The sequence below is a fragment of the Podarcis pityusensis genome (genome assembly GCF_964106645.2).
Source record: "Podarcis pityusensis genome assembly, chromosome: 4".
NCBI lineage: Eukaryota > Metazoa > Chordata > Lepidosauria > Squamata > Lacertidae > Podarcis > Podarcis pityusensis.
Genome location: NC_138027.1, coordinates 96,766,427 through 96,779,401, shown reverse-complemented (window position 1 = coordinate 96,779,401; position 12,975 = coordinate 96,766,427). Strand labels below are relative to the sequence as shown.

Sequence of the window (12,975 nt, the reverse complement as noted above, 5' to 3'; positions counted from 1 at the left end):
TTCACTGTCTATTCTTACTTTCCAGATGGAAATTAACCAAAAGATGGATTTGGGGTAGGGGAGTGGAAAGGAATTGGACATTCTAAACACTTGCTGCAGTATCAACAGATGAGAAACACTCCTCAAGTGAACGCAAAAAGGGAAGCTCTTAAACTTGGAACACATTATTTATTATAAAACAAATGAGAATAGAGATAGCCTATGAAGTTCAGGTGCCAATATTGATATGCATCTCCCAAAACAGACACTCACTTATCTTCTAAAGCAGCACAAAATAAGGCATTCCCAATTAATTTGTCTGAAGGCCACTGAAACATGTTGTCTGCATGGCATTAAAAACCAGCAATCATATTTTGGTTACTCCATCATAATTATTAGGCTGTGTTTCAGTGTTCTAACCCACTCTAAATCTGCAAAGGGGAAAAAGTACAATTAAAGACCACACACTGTGGTACAAATCTCCAATGTAGATAAAAAGCAATATGGGATGGTGGGATGGTGCAATCTCTCCCATCAAAGCAAGATTCTCAGAGCACAATCCTATATCTGTCTCCTAAGAAGCATGTCCCACTGGTTTCAATGGGGCTTACTCCCAGGTAAATGACAACAGGATTGCAGCGACAATGAAGATCGCATTTCTGATATTCATCCCTATGCTAAACAGCCAAACGTCTGTACAGTGAATTAAATGAAAAATAAAACTTTTGTGCAAATAAATTCCTTAATATTAAATGTACAGAAAAAGCACTACAGATGGCACATGCTACTGAAAAATGCATACCTGAAGATACTATTTTGTAAAAACAAAAGCTATTTAAGCATACATAGAGAACTGCACAGGTGCTCTGAGCATTCCCTCTCAGAAAGGACTCTAAACCCTCACCTTTTTCAATTATTTTTCATTGAGTCAATGCAGCAGGAACTAAAGTTAATAAAAAAAAACCCCAAAACAATAGCATCCGTTATGTCTCCAGTAAGTTAAAACAGGTGTTTGATAGGAAGCTGTAAAATAGATAGTAGTGCGATAACACTGTGGTAGATGAGCCTTTGGGGTCTGAGACTCTGCACACCTGGATTTTGGTTCCCACTGTGGTTCAGCTTCTCTGTTAACCAATGAACAACATGAAGAAAACACAAAACAACTTGAGGACTCTCCAGCAACTACAAGGTGCAGAACAGTTATTTGTTTTGCTTTGTTCTGCCAGTCAAATAATTATCAAACACTGAACACCTTATTGTCTCTGGTCTTCCTTATCATTTCAAGTTACAAAAAAACTATAGACTTTCAGAATCATTGGGTCATCTAGTCCAACTCCCAGCAATACATGAATCTCAGCTAAAGCATCCTTGACAGAAGCGTTAAAAAGAAGTACCATGTCAGATCACATGGAGATTCCTCATCACAGAAAAGGAAGCTGCTGACTTGTGCCATGGTGACGACAGACTGTGCGCCTCCTTTCTCCTTATCCCCATGAGATGCCTCCAGTTGTAGCATGTGTGGAGATCCAGGCCATCTGTCTCCATTGAGGGAAATAACTCTCTGAAAAGAGTTGCAAGGGAAGGAGTATCTGCTCCTAGATTTGGGGGCATGCATGACCCCTGAAAGACTGGGGAGAAGAGGACCTCATTCCCCAATGCTATCAGATGACTTCATGGTGTAGTAATGAATGGTGGACTGCCATATGTAAAAGGAATTTCTTGTCCGATTTTCCTTGAAGTCAACACATACGTAGTCAATTGACTGGTGTTTCAATACAACAGTGAGAAGCACCAAATCTAGATTGGATGGGCATGTCCGCTGAATGAAACAACTTGCCCAAAATATGAGAAATTGAAGCCTGGCCCACCTCAAGGAGTGATAAAAGGCACTGCTACTTAGAAAACAGTCACAAATCAGAATGAAATAGTAATGGCCACCAAAATAGATGCTGGAGGCCACAGCTGTCCACCTGCCTATGTAGTTGTAGGTACTCAATAAATGTGCCACTCTTGGTCCCAGGTCATTCCTGATAGCGCTCAATGCTATATGTTCTGGAAGCACCATGTGTGTCAAGCTGCGCCTCCATCTGGGAAATCCCATGAATACGTGAGAAATTTTGTTTACAAGAAGTTGGGCTCCATTTGCTACTACACCAGCCCAAGTCATCGCAATGACAGAGATTGATAAATGGAGTTAGTACTTATGTGTGGTACTTTCTGGGCTAGACGTGGCTGGGACAGCTGCATTTTCAATCCAACTGCAGTTCTGTCCTACCAGCACTGAATTTATCCCCATCGGTATAACCCTTTCCATTCTAGATACAAGTTCCTAGCTGTCGTGAACATCTGAGAAGGCTTAGGAGCACCCAAGCATATTTGGTGACAATTCAGAACCAACAGAGGTATAGAAGAGGGCTTTCAGCGGTTAGTGGGTAGGGAACCCTTCTCTTCCCTCTTTCTTGATTTCATTCCTACAGCTATAGGCACTGCTGCTTCCCAATCCATCTAACCCATCTCTCCATAGGAACACAGGAAGCTGTCTTATCAGACCACCGATCTATCCGCATGCAAAGCACTAAGCTATGGCCTTTCCCATGAACTTCTCTCCATCTATATACACATTACTACCATGGGCTTATTTGCCCCAAAATTAAACTCCCAACGTTGAAACATGAATGTTATATAAAATAATCTAACATAGCTCAAAATAAGCAGATGTACTTTAGAACCTGGGTTTGTTCCGAGTCTTTTTTTTTTTTTGTCTGTGGTATATGGACACAAAGGAGGCAACAGAATATAAGTCAACAATGGAGGCAACAGAATATAAGTCAACAATGGAGGCAACAGAATATAAGTCAACAATGGAGGCAACAGAATATAAGTCAACAATGGGCTGAAGAGGAAATGGGACAAAGAAGCGTTTAAACCGGGCAGAAATGGGAGGAGGATCAGGTCAAGAGTTCTGCCCAAGCCTGCCAGGTCACCCAGCTTCCATCATTTCCTTCCCCACAGATAATTTCCTAGCCAAGACTTATAGGTTAAGCAACAGCTGCAGCATTTGTGGCTACCCTCCTTTCCCCTCCCCACACTAAGAGATACTGCATACCACTTTCAGGAACCACATGCTATTAACTGAAACAACAACTTCTGCCAAGACTTCAACAGAGCTGTGTTAGTGATGTTAAGTAAAACAATCACTTTGGCGCTATGATTGCTCAAATACCACTCCTGCCTGATCTCTACTCCCAGAAGCCCCCTTTTAAAGCCACGAAAAACTTCTCTGTGCTTTTATAACAAATAAACAAAATTTCATCCATAGCACTCAAGTGCAAAATGCTTTTAACCAACTAGAACACAAGACTTATGTTAAAAGTATATTTCCCTACTGGAGAAAAGAAAAGATGAGATTATCTATTACACACCTACAAGGTTAAACACCAAAAAGCAAATCTTTTGCTGCACAGAAAGTTATCCTTTAAAACCAAGAGTTTTCATGTTGCAGACAACATATATTTTTGTCAGAGTGTAGCCAAAGTCCATAGGCAAAGGTACCCCTGACCATTAGGTCCAGTCGTGGACGATTCTGGGGTTGCGGCGCTCATCTCGCTCTATAGGCCGAGGGAGCTGGCGTTTGTCCTCTTCCGGGTCATGTGGCCAGCATGACTAAGCCGCTTCTGCCGAACCAGAGCAGCGCATGGAAATGCCGTTTACCTTCCCACCGGAGCAGTACCTATTTATCTACTTGAACTTCATGCTTTCGAACTGCTAGGTTGGCAGGAGCTGGGACCAAACAACGGGAGCTCACCCCGTTGCGGGGATTAGGGTTCGAACCGCCAACCTTCTGATTGGCAAGTCCTAGGCTCTGTGGTTTAACCCACAGCGCCACCCGCGTCCCTAGCGAAAGTCCATAACAATGGATTAATTCCATTCCTCTATGTCTTTTATACAGTGTTATGTCTCTTCCTTGAAAATTGTTATCTCCTTGCATCTTTTCACAACTCATGAAGGCTGCAGCCGTACAACCATTAGCCAAGAGTTTAGAAAGTCAAGGTTTCCCTGCTCCACCAGTGCTTTTCCAACTCTACCACCAGCCCACCCCCAAAACAAGACCTCATTTACTGGGGTGGGGGGACATTATGTTTTCCCCTTCTACTGGAGAGAAGCTTAAACCATGGGCTTCGCCTTGCGAAATGAAGTGGGCAGAGTCCCGCACAACAGACTTAAAATTAAAAATACAGAACTAAATCTGGCACATACACGGGTCCAAGCTACTTTGACAAAAGAGCCCATAACAATAGCTGGAGGTTCCCTTTCCACACGGATGCAGGAGCAAACAGGACTGCCAGCCAGCCAGCATTTCACCAGTAAATAAAGCATTCTAACAGGCAACCAATTCTGACAACAGAAAAGCCAGGATTCTGCCAGATGTGGCTCCACCTACACCTCATCAGATTGTGTCCTGTATCCTTTCCAACCTGATCCATACCTCCAGGCTCCAAAAGCACTTTTTTGCGTCAGAAGTTTTGAGATGAGGTGGTGAAGCCTAATACTGTTGCAGGATCTAGTGTCTGAATTTGAGAAAACGAAGCTCGCAACAAAAAAAGGAAAGCCACCACTACTTGGGAGGCTGCCTCCATTTATAGCTACGATGGGAAATCCAACACGACCAAACTTGCCGCAAACTTCTCTGCCTTTGTTGCAATGAACCTTCCCCAAAAAAGGGAGGAAGGAAGCACTTGGCAAGCACTTAATAACTGCAAACAAGCATCCCTATGGCCTTTTCACTGCTCAGAGAACATTAAATGGCGAATTACACACACTAATCAGAATCCTCCTCCAGTAACTGCTAGGGGGCCAAGGTGTAAGAAAAAGACCTCCAAGATACCAGCAGCAACAGGCTTTCAGTAGCTTTAGGAGGGGTGTTATCTTGGACTATTTTCCATAAAGAGATACGAAATCTGAAGATGCTGCAGCTGGTTTTGATTGATTAAAACACAACCCAACACAAATAGAAGACAACGCCTTCACCCTGGTTTGGTTCCCCTTTATCACATACACAGCCCAACAAGACAACAACAAGAATCCCCCAAGAGCATACGAATCAATCCGGCTAACCTGATTCAAAAATACAGTCATACCTTGTTTTGTGATCAGGATCCGTTCCGGAGCCCCGGCCGCTAGCCGAAACAGGCACAGGGCAAAGCGCCGCTTCTGCGCATGCGCGAGTGGCAAACCCGGAAGTAACCCATTCCGGTACTTACAGGTTTGCTGCGGATGTTCACCGGAATGGATGCTAGACAAGGCGAACGTTTGCGGAGGTATTACTGTAAACACTCACACATCGCTCCCAAACAAAAACAATTCTCACTACAGCCAACCAAAGATAACCAACCACACCCTAAGCCACATCCAACCTCTCTCACCCACCAAGGAAATACAACAAGTGAATAGTAAGACAACCCATACAAGTACGCTGACACAACCCCTCTCACACACGAAGTAGAATAATAGAAGCATAACCACACAACCCCTGCCCACTTACCACCCCCCTTCTTTTTCTTCCTAATTGTTCAAACCAATTCATAAACCAAGAATTTATACATTGATCACTAATAATGAAACATATGTTGTAGATGTTTTTCCACATTTATTATGCTATTTTTGTGATATACAAATGAAAATATTGGTCTACTTATTTGTATAATATTATTCTTGTTTCTAAAACCCAATTAAAAAACAACAGTCCAACAGTTCTTTTAGGCCCTCATGAAGGGCTGTAAAAGGAACACGACGTCACAAAAAGTCAACCATTTGAAACCAAGTAAACAAATTTTATATAATTTATGTATATGTTTTATATATACTTACTCAAAAGTTATTTGATTGGTTTTTAACTGTTTAAAATTTATATGAGATGTTGTTCATTTTATAGCTCCTGATAATGGCCTAAAACAACTAGAGGCCAAAATGTGTTTGGCCTTTCTTTTTGTTTACTAATAAATCCACATTTTTAACTAATAAATTCCAGCTTGAGATTTTACCTCTCTTTTTGGATTGCTTTGAATGCTTACCTTTGGTGTTTTGTTTTGTTTTGTTTTGTTTTGTTTTGTTTTGTTTTGTTTTGTTTTGTTTTGTTTTGTTTTGTTTTGTTGTGTTGTGTTGTGTTGTGTTTTGTTTTGTATCTGTCCAAACAAGTTTGCCACTCCTAAAATTTGACCCAGGCCAGTCTTGAATACGGAAGCATTTAATCCCACAATGCATCAGTCCTGCGCCATCTTTTTTTCAAATAACCATGGCGAGTGGGCTTCCAATGTTTGTGTGGTGGGCAGAGATAGGGATGGGGAACCCTGGTTTAAGGAGCCATAGCTTATATATCTGAGTTTCTAACACTGGAATGGTGGCCTCCATGCATGAGATTCCTCAGCCATGGGCAGTTGGGTCAGAGAGGCAGAGATCCACTTCACTTGTTCTCTCCCAATACAGTGCTAAGATAAAACTAGCTTGGTGCATATCCACTTTCCTGAACTCCCAAAGAGAGTAAGACTTATTCTAGGCACACAGGGCTGGGAAGTTTTGCAAAATGGAAAAGAGAATTTGAAGGACCTTTCCTTGCCCCCTGACCCCACACAAATAGATATGGTGGAACAAATGGGCCAGTGTTTCCTGTGGACCTGTCCTAAAGGCTCCCTTAGAGAAGAGTCATAGCTGAAGCACTGCATTCCCTTGAACAAAAGGCAGCCTTCTCCATAAGCAGGAACGATGCGCAGCTGTGCCAGCCTCAGAGCTTGTGCGGAAAGCAAACATGCCTAGCTGGCAACCACAGGTTCAGTGCAGACCAGGACAAACAGCGAAGACCCACTGCAACCTCCTAGCTGAAAGCTTTCAGTCCCAGCAGGTTTTGATGCTCTACAAAATGATGCAGTGTGTCCCCTGTACAACACACACCCACACACCCCTTTTGAGACTTAGCATTCTGTGGGTCTAGTCTTCCTGTCTCAGAAATCACTAAGAAAAGGTGTGGGTCTTCCTCTCTCAACCTAAGGCAATGCCATCAGAGTAAACAAAGATCATGCATCATATAAGAATGCCCCAGAATAACTTCTTCCTCCCGACCTTTTTGGTGCAACAGGAGGATGGGATCTCTCCACACTAACAAGTGCATATTTTAAGAGGGGGTCAGAAAGCCCTTTATCTCCTCTGCATAGGGGACCATGATAAAAGCAGCCTTTGAATGTAATATCCTTCCCTCTTAACAAAATTAAAGGAAAAGCTTGTTATGGGGAGTTAAGCTGTTCTGCTTATATTAGCGGCCTATCATTAAAAAAAAATCAGCAGAGAAGCCTGAATATATCACTTTATATGCTTGGCCCCAACCCTCAGCCCACCCTCCCTTTGCATGTCTGGCTGGCTGACAAGACTTTCAGATAAATAACAGCAGTACTGTTCACTTTCCAATTTCTGAACTCCTTTTCCAAGCCAACATAGGAGCCCCCACTGGTTAAAGAATTTCTCCTTCCTGCTGCTGTCTTCCCCACCTCCTTCTCAACTCTAGTCCAAAGCCCTCAGCTGCATTCAGGAGGACACTTCCTGCTCTCGACTTCCACCACCGGTGCCTTCAGACCAGCTGTTTTTTCACGCCATCTGCTGCTATTAATGGGAGGGGGACACAGTTCACACCACACCCTGAGATATGTCAGAGTTTGCATTCTATTTCCTGTCCCCCCCCCCCACCAATCCTCTCCAGTCTCTCACACATCATCTTGTGTTTCCTTCAAGCAATACAAATTTTGTTTGGGGCCTGCCTTGCACCGTCGCACTTCCTGGACATGGTCTTTGTCCTTCCTTCCTCCGTACTGGGATCTTTTTAATTAATTATTTTCACAGGGGCTTATTTCAACCACTTCACCTGGGTGCCTTAGATAGCTTGTTATATACTTTCCGGCTCAGAAAAAGCTAAAACTGCCAACCACATTTTCTTCAAGGCCACTTTTTCATGATCTAGTCTCAAGGTACCGCACTCTCCTTTTGGTAAAATCCCTGCCTTGCATCCAACCTCACCCACACTTTTGCAAGGTCACTTGCAAGCAAAGATATCATTGCAATATTTTAAGCAAAAATGAAAACACCACACGGACTGAGTTGTGACGTGGGTTGGAATCTGGCTGCCCATATGAGCTACTGCAGCCGATGTGAGTGCCTGGGAAGACTAGGCAGGTCTGTAAGTTGTGGATGGAGCCATGAAACCACCTTATAGAGAATTGCAACACTGGTCCATCTAGCAGCCTGGTATTCTCTGGCTGGCAGCAGCAGGTCATGGTCCTTCCCCACATGCTACTGCCTGAAATCCTTTTGATACTGAAGTGGAGGCGTTTGGCATACGAAAGGGGTGATCTAGCCCTACTGTGAAGCTCCTCCCCACCCTGCCCAGTCCAGAAAGACCCATGAAACCGAGTGCTCACCCTGGAGAGATCCCAATTCACAATCCTTACAGCTGTCCTGGTGCTTGGGAGCAAAGGCGAGGAGGTGGATTACCGATTGCAGGAGTAAGTAAACTGCATGTTCTTGCTGGGGGGGGGGGGGAGAGAGATACCTTTCGCCCAGAGGTCCATAAAAGCCTGCGAAGAGCTGCTTAGAAGGCATTTGTGCACATTCAGCGTTGCATTTCGAAGGAGGATTTTTAAAGAAGAGGACTGCAATTTGGGGAGGGCAAATGCAAATGTATGGGAATTACACAAATATGTGTTCCAAGGCAGCAAGGGAAGAAATCCTAAATATAACATTACACGAGTGGTATAGAAATCCAGAGGGAGTGGCTGGGTTGTGGGGGGGGGGGGAAGGTTTTTCCTGCTTTTGCAATCACTCATTTGACAAAAATCACTTAACCCCTGCCTGGCACAGGTAAAAGAAGACTGCAACATTTCCCCACCCCCTCATCCTGAGAGTTCTTCTTACACAACCCATCCGAGATATGCAGAGCATGGCCAGAAGTTGCCCCCGCTGCCACCCACTCTTCCTTCCTCAGCGTCACCTTTGATTCCGTAGGAGAAGAAACTCCTGACCCCGACAATGGTATCCGCAGTAGCCCTAGGAAACACCATGCGTGACCTGAGAGCAAATAGGAGTGGCCCAGCCCTCTTCTTCCCCCCACCCACCCACCCGAGAGCAGAAAAGGAAAGTGACATCATTGTGTTTGCGCATGAGGCAGAGGGAAAATAGTGCCGCTCAGAAAGCTAGCTCTCCAGTGCGCTCAAATACGTAGTGAAGGGACAGAAAGAGAGAGGGAGGGAGGGAGAATACTTGCCTCACTTTGCCAGGTATGGAGAGAGCATGCCGAACACTTTAACAATGTGCCAGGGCTCCGTTTCCCAACTAGCGATGCACTTCGACAAACATAAGTGTGCTGTGTCATAAGGGAAGGAATTCAGCTTGTATTTACTTTATCTGCACACCCAAGGAAGTATCTGTGCTATCCCATCTCTGAAGCTTTTCAGTGCCATTGCTGACACTAGAGGGGTGTGTGTGTGTGTGTGTGTGCGCGCACATATACACACTTCACTGCTCCTGTTTCATTTCAAGGCTGAGGCTGAAGGCTAGGCAGAAAATGGAGCTCACATACCAGGGCCATATAAAGAAGCCTTGTAAGACTGCCATGAATTCCTACCTGCCAAGATACTGGAGCCTGGGTGGGGAGGGGGAGTGAGGACACCATGGAAACCGACATCTCCAGCCCACTCCTCACCACATGACTCTTAAATTGGGCCAATTTGTTTCCCCGGCTGTCAGCCAATCAAAGCAGGATTTTGTGAGCCAAACGACCTAACTCATGGCACAGAACAACAAGGTGTTAGCCTTCAGCATCTTTTCAGTCTCACATCTTTGTTCTCCAGCAGGCAACTCCATCTTAAGCACTTTCAGAAGTAAAGCACAGCAAGGAAAAGGCTGCCAACGCTAAAACTGAACAGTTGCTTTCTGTTTCTCTCTCCCCCAATCTCTCTTTCTCTGTTGCAACATCCTTAAAAAATAACAGGAGCCTGACAAAAAGGGTTACACCCTGCATTGAAAAGATGACCACTCCTCTTCGCAAAGTGAAGCACCATTCGTCCCACCCATTATGAGACACGCATTTCAGACCAGACCATTTACTTAGCTAACCAACTCTGTCCTCCAGTAAAAAGAGGGAATGGAGCAAGTCTAGGTGGTTTTAAAGCGTGACGTTTGCTTGATTGGCATATGTCTGGCGTAACAGCTTATGCACATGCTTTTGATGTAAATACAAATGCTTCCACGAAGAGCTTGGCAATGCTTATTCAATGGGGGGGGGTGAGAGAGAGAAGCAAACAAACATACATACATACATACAAGCAGGTTTGAAATTAAATAATGCATGTAATACATTGCTTTGAAATAGCTGGAAGAAGAACCTTTATTGAGCACTGGCAATGCCAAACTACAGCAAGTTTATCCAGATTATGCATTCTACTGTACTTATATATTTAAGAGACCACCACTGCAAGCTTTGAAATCAGCTGAATTTTAATAACTATTATTAAAGTATGAATCTTGTCCGTAGAGAGGGAAATGTTAAGATAATGAGAATGCTGCGCAAAGCAATACAAGGCGAGGACGCTTCATCTGCTTTTTTCATTAAGTGTTTGGCTCCCCTCCTTCCACTTTTCACTTTTAAAAAAGTTCATCAGAAGTTCTAAGGACAGCGAGCCAAATAAGAATTGGTTCTTTCTGCATATGAACTTCCAGCAATTACGCCAGCTCATGGCACCCAGGTCAGTACTCTCACATTTCCACAAGCTTATATTGAGACTAGTAGCACAGTTACCAGGCTGGATCTCAAATATTCATCACTAGTAGTCTAAACGCAAACTTCTCCCTTTGTCAACTCCAGCCAGGGCTACCTTAATGGAAAGGTGGGGGTTGGGGGAGAGTGCCAGTCAGAAACCATCTGTTCCCCCCACCAAAAAAAAAACAAAAAACCAAAAACCTCAATTGCATGAGCAATATTGTGGCAAGTGACAGTTCCATACCATTATTACCAGAACAATAATGGTTGTAGCACAATTAAGACAGAGAAAGTGTCATCAGAACCTTAACCCTTTGCTGGCCGATCTCTCCCCGCACAGACACCCAAGCAAATAACTGAGTGACAAACTAGTACAGCACAACTCCCCATTCAACCTGCTGTTTTTGTTTCCCTCTCAAACCTCGCCCCCCCCCCCAATATTTGAGCCAACAGTTTTCCCCAATGTCAATTTACACTGCCAACATGCATTATCTTAAGAGGATTCCCCTTAGCAGGACTGAGAATGTCCCAATAGTATATTTTCCTTGGCTAGGTGAAGAAAGAAACCCCTTTTCCCTTCTTTATTTGCCCTCGTTAAAAACCCACGCCTCCAATAAGAGCCCAAACACTTCTTTAGATTTTTTCTTTAAAAAAAACAAACCAACCCCAAACCACCTCCCCAAAGACAAAAAGCAGCGACTGGACGGGACAGCACAAGGGACCCAGATTATTTTTCTTTAGGTTTGTTTCGAGAAGAAACTAAAGAGGCACAGACCTGAGCAGGAGCTGCAGAGCTGAAGAAATTTTCTCTCCCTTATAAAGGTCCCCCTCTCTTTTTCCTCTGGCTCTCACTCACTTACCCACACATTCACACACACACACACACACAAAATCCGGGTGCCTCATCCACACGCACACACTCCCCGTCTCCCCTCATCAGCTCTATGCAGTTCTCAGGAAATGAATGGGGGGGGGGGATGGAAAGGGAGGGGAGGGGGGGCCAACACAGAGAACTGTTGTACTTGCAAATGACTTACCCGGATCACATGATGTGCTAAATGTAGGGTGGGCCGGTGGGTGGAGGCTCCCGAAACAAGAGCGGGCACAATGTAGCGGCGCAGCAGCGGAACCTTACCGGGGACGCATCGGATTGCATTGGGGCCCCGGTGAGGGTGGGCCGATGGGAGGGGAGAGAAAGCGGTGGGGGGGGGGGAGAAAGAGAGAGGAGAGATGCGATGCGGCAGAGGCGGCTTCTCTCCCTCTCTCCTTGCCCTCAAGGTGGGGGTGGGCGGAGGAGGAGGAGGAAGAGGAGGAGGAGGGCGGCGGTGGGGCTGGGCGGGGAGGAGGCACCACAAACCCAAACAAAAGCCCCCCCGCCCCCCGGCCTGCCTCCCTCCCTTGCTCCACCCAAAAGGTGGCGGGGTGGGGTCGGGTGGGGGAAGAATGCAATGCAAGCGCGGCTTGGGTTGCATGCGACGGCTCCCGCCCCGGAGGAATGGCTTTACTGCCTGGGGAGGGCAGAGCCCCCCCCAACCATCAATGGGCGGAGAGGGAGGAGGAGGGGCGCGTGGGCGGCGGCATCTGCCTGGGTCCCCGGTGCCCGGGCAGGGGTGGGTGGGTGCCAGGGAAACGCCCACTCGAGGAGGCTGCGGGGGAAACGCCCGGCTTCTCCGCCCAGCCTCGGCCTCCCGGTTGCATGCGAAGGGCGGCGGCGGAGGAGAGGGGAGCCGGGGGTGGGCGGAGGGGCAGCGCCGAGGAGGGCACTGGACGGACGGCCGGCTGGCTGGAGCCGCAGGCCGCGAGGGGAGCGGAGGCCCCAAGCAGCCTCCGCCAAGGGGCGAGCGGCCCTTCTCTGCAAGCGGGGGAAGGGCAGCCGAGGTATCCGCCACCCTCGCCAGTGGGTCACGCCGCTTTCCTCGGCGTTGGGTGCGAGAGGAGCCGACCTAAGCAAAGGACTGCGCCGAGGCAAGTGCCTCAGGCGGCAGAATCGCCTGGGACGGTAGACCCCATGTCTACAGTTGGTACCTCGGGTTACATACGCTTCAGGCTACATACACCTCAGGTTACAGACTCCGCTAACCCAGAAATAGTGCTTCAGGTTAAGAACTTTGCTTCAGGATGAGAACAGAAATCGTGCTCCGGCGGCACGGCACCAGCAGGAGGCCCCATTAGCCAAAGTGGTGCTTCAGGTTAAGAACAGT

At 46.2% G+C, this 12,975-nt stretch overlaps 1 protein-coding gene across 3 annotated transcripts in view; it reads right to left on the bottom strand.

Moving 5' to 3' along the window:
- The window catches only part of KLF12 (KLF transcription factor 12), a 222,999-nt gene extending 210,932 nt beyond the window's left edge, over positions 1–12,067 (bottom strand). The window contains exon 1 of one of the 3 annotated variants that reach the window (XM_081003213.1): positions 11,812–12,067. The gene's annotated coding sequence lies outside the window, so the exon portion shown is untranslated. Of the gene's footprint in view, positions 1–11,549; positions 11,746–11,811 lie in introns of those variants that run through there. The other 2 variants (XM_081003216.1, XM_081003214.1) reach the window with 2 other exon arrangements.
- Positions 12,068–12,975: the final 908 nt, after the last annotated feature.